Raw genomic sequence first — 4,754 nt, 5'->3', positions numbered from 1 at the left:
GCAGTCTTCTAAAACAAAAGATATTTAAAATAAAAGACCAAGTTTTAAATCTAATAGCACATAAAACAACACTAAAATTATTATTCTACATCCCACCAGATTGAAAACAATGGGAACCTTCTCTGGTTACACCTCCGAGGCTTCTAAAATTTGCAAGCCGTAACGGATGCTGAGACTAAAGAAGGTGAGGAAATTTTGCAATTTATAATTCACGTCCCATCTGCTCAGCGCGGTAAATTTCCAACGAGAATGGTTCCCTTCGTACTCAAATCAGAGTAAACATGTAAATAAAAAAATTATAAGCATTTTCAATTTCGTTGCAACACGAAACTACAGCCGCATTATATTCTAGTTCAATCAGAGTGTGCAGCAAGCATCCCTACCGGTTTCGAAACTTATTAGTCTCTCATCAGGAGGCACATATGCTGCTCTCTCTCTGACCCAACTAGGACAAACCCCGGCATGCAGTCACGAATGGGACGTGAATTATAAATTGTAAAATTCCATCATCTTCTTTAGTCTCAGCATCCGTTATGGCTTGCAAATTTTAGAAGCCTCGGAAGTGTAACCAGAGAAGGTTCCCATTGTTTTCAATCTGGTGGGATGTAGAGTAATAGTTTTAGTGTTGTTTTATGTGCTATTAGATTGAAAACTTATTTTTTTTGCTAGCAGTTGCCGCTACGGCATCCCTGCCATTTCGTTCGTTGCAATTCGTGACTGCACGCCGGGGTTTGTCCTAGTTGGGTCAGAGAGAGCAGCATATGTGCCTCCTGATGAGAGACTAATAAGTTTCGAAACCGGTAGAGGTACTTGCTGCACACTCTGATTGAACTAGAATATGATGCGGCTGTAGTTTCGTGTTGCAACGAAATTGAAAATGGTTATTAATTTTTGATATTTAAAATAGTATTTATAAAGATTATGCGAAGATAATTTGCATATCGTGTTTAATTTGCACATATTTCGGGCTCTTGCCTTCCAGAGGATGATCGATAGCTGGGAGGCACAACCTTTTAGCTATTATGATAGAAAAGTCATCAAAATAAATCAGATAAGTAAATCAATAAATAATAACTCTTTATATGAATCATGTTTCCGTGAAGGCCACTAGATGGACTATGGTATATGAACAGTGGTGCCTCTCTTCTCGTTTACTATTCAAGACCAAACGTCCAAGATATGTATGATTTGGCAAATTTGACGAGATATTTTTTCAACCAGCGCTATGTCAGATTTTTTTATTCGTTGTGCCACCTGTGTGAGGGTGTTAATGTCATTCATTTTTTTATATGTCTTCCACCCAAGGAAGGAAAAATCCAAATGTCGACTCCAACGAAATAGCATTGGTTCATAAATACAAAGACTTAGTGCATGAAATCCAAATTGCCAGGGACAATCAAACTACCGACCTTCAAAAAGAATCACCTTAGTATGGGCCGCATATTAAGCTCTATCAGACATCTTCAAGAGCAACTTGCCAAATTATCTGAAAAAGAAGACGTTCGATCAATGTGCACTTCCAGTCATAACTTACAGCATAACCAAACGTCACATCTGTCATAGAGCGAATAGCATGGCTGAAGAATTGGGCGGGTCATGTGGCTAGAATGAAGGACGAAAGGTGGACTCAAAAAATTACAGTGTAGAGACCATGACCAGACAGGGGAAGCAGAGGTAGACCATCTACAAAACGGACAGTCAACGTCAAAGTTTGACAGAACTGGAAGAAATTAGGGAAGGACTGTGTTCAACTTTAGACCCAGAAGGCTGGATAATGATGATTTAAGCTACCAGTCAACATTAGGAGTCATCCTGGATTTTTTATCCGTATTGTGAGTCATTGCCGACCTCGAAGGCATCGATGATAGTATACCTCGAGCCTGATATTGAGGAGAGTGATGTTCAAAGTAACCTGGAAGATGACTAACTTCGTACAACCAAAATCAGACAAATGCCACAAAAATGGTTTTCATATAATCTTCTTTTAAGTTTTACTTTATTTTAACAATTTTTTTTGAAAGTTTTTCGTTTGCTTGTTACTTACTTTCAGTTTTGGCAGCCTATCGGGAGCTTTAAAAATAAAAAGGAAGTAGTGTTATGTAAATAACAACGACATACTCAAAAACATTTATTTTTATTTTCAAATATGGTACATAATACAGTCAACTACGTAATTAGTTATTCATCTTGATACAGACAGAACATACTTCATCCTACAGTCGTTGGTATTTTAGCTTGATAAAATTTGTAATACTTTTAGAAAAGCTCAATACATCTTCCAAGGTATTTAACGTATCCATATTTACACTTTATATTTCCTGCAAAATACCGCAGCTTAGACGGTTTGGAACCATTTTGAGGCGCAGCTGGTGGTTGCCCTTGTGCATCTATAAATAATAGTGAATAGTGGAATTGGCGTGCAATGTGAGGGTAAAAGCAAGTAAGCAGAAGAATATAAATAAATCTAGTGGCAACCCAAAAATACCAAATTCTGTTGATGATCATGAGCTATCTATAATCCGGTCGGGTTAGACGAAAAAAGGTCCAACCTTGCTAACGGATTGTCTAACTAAAAATTTTATTATTCTAACCTTAGTCCTGTCGCCAGGAGGGTATAACGGCCTCCTTAATTCAGATGGACTTACCCAAGTTTTTTTATGTATTTTGAACGGTAGAACACGAATTTTTTGGGTAACAGTTGATCCGGATGTCGATAAGATTGTTATAAAAAAAGAACTTAAGGAAATACATAACAGCGATTTCCCGCAAAGCAAAACATTTTTTTGTATTTTTTGGGCCATTCTAGGCAAAAATTGTTCTGACAAGTTTTTTCGTAGGATGCATAATTTTCGAGATAAACGCGGTTAAACTTCAAAAAAAAAAAATCGAAAAATTGCAATTTTTGAACCCGAATAACTTTTGATTAAAAACTAAAATAGCAATTCTGCTTGCCGCATTTGAGTTTTAAGTATAAGTTAAATTATATCGGTTTTGATTCTTTGCATTGCTAAAAATTTATTTTTTTATTGTTAAACAAAGCTGCAAACACATAGTGTTTCCCGTGCCCAATACATGCGTTCTAATGCATGTTACCTAGAAATGGCTTGCACTTGTACCTACTCTACCTACCCGTTTGATTTTAAGTGGGAGATAATTAAAAACATGACTCAAGCACTATTTGTTGAGCTTGAACTTTGAAATGCGGTAAGCAGAATTGCTATTTTATTTTTTAATCAAAAGTTATTCGGGTTAAAAAATTGCAATTTTTCGATTTTTTGAAAGTTCAACCGCATTTATCTCAAAAACTAAGCATCCTACGAAAAAACTTGTCAGAACAATTTTTGCTTAGAATGGCCCAAAAAATACAAAAAAATATCTTTTTTTGCGAGAAATCGCTGTTATGTAATTCCTCAAGTTCTTTGTTTATAACAATCTTATCGACATCCCGATCAAGTGTTACCCAAAAAATTAGCTACGGGTCAAATTACATAAAAAAACTTGTGTAAGTCCATCTGAATAAAGGAGGCCGTTATGCTTTTCGAGATGTTCGTGGTTGAAAATTGGCAATTTTTTTTATAATGGCATGGACTTTATGTCATTCAGCCAGTCACAACATGAGGTATCTAGTGTAGTGTGTGTGTTGAGTAAGTGTCTTGTTACTTTGCAAAGTCGACGTCATTGTCTTTGCAAAGAGACGCTAATTGTATCCGAACGTCTGCGGTCCCTCCGGTGAGTACCGATCTCACAAGGACAGAAACTATTTTTCATTTATTAATTTATAATAAACGAAAAAATTCTGACCCTGGTGAGATTCGAACCCACAACCTTTCGGATTTTTTCGATCCAAAGGTTAGGCGCTCTTAATAATTTAATATAATAATTACATTGAAACATACTCCCTTTTCGAACGGTTTTTTGCGAATACCTAAAAAACTATGCATATAACTAAAAAAACTATATTAAACATTTTTGTAGGTTATAAAAAAACAAAGAGACACTTGCCTTCATAAATTTTCTCTATATACATAATTCACAAGTGGGCGTTTTTGTAGCTCCGGAAGTACGAGGTGGGGAGATTTGTGCTCTTTGGGTTAAGCTTTTTGAATTTTTCGATGATTTTTGGTGGGGATTTGGATTCGGTCAGGGGCGTGCTTTCGGATTTTTTAAGGGGTACGAGTTTTGATTAGGGGTTGGGGGTGAGATTGTCTAAGGCGAAAAAATTTCATTGGGTCTTAAAGCCAAGGGTTGGGAATAAGTGTCACTTTTGACCCGGTGACGCTAGCTCGAACAGGGGCGTCACACAAAATTATCAAACTTGCGGGTTGGAGAAAAAAAGGGTAAAAAAGTTGAAAAAAAAATTCAGATGGACGTAAATCGGGTGTTTTGGACCGGGGAGGTTTGTGTGTTTGGACATAAGCTTTCTAAATTTTTTGCGATTTTTTGGTGGAATGTCTATCCCTCCCAGAGGCGTACTTTCTTTTTTTCTAAGGGGAGCGAGTTTTTTATAGGGGTGCGGGGTGGGTTGGTCGTATGTGATATAATTTTAGTGCGTTTTGACGCTAAGCGTTAGGAATAAATGTGATTTTCGACTGGTGCCGCTAGATCGAACAGTGGCGGCACAAAAAATTCGTAAAAGGGAAATTTTGATGAAATGGCCAAAAATCACGATGTCGTCCCTCGTGTGCCCAGAGTTTTCAAGCTTTTGTAAGATTTCCACCATAGCCCAAATATTTCACAGTTCCCATACTTACGAA

This window comes from Diabrotica virgifera, chromosome 5 (genome assembly GCF_917563875.1).
Source record: "Diabrotica virgifera virgifera chromosome 5, PGI_DIABVI_V3a".
Lineage (NCBI taxonomy): Eukaryota > Metazoa > Arthropoda > Insecta > Coleoptera > Chrysomelidae > Diabrotica > Diabrotica virgifera.
Note: the sequence above shows the minus strand (reverse complement) of the source record.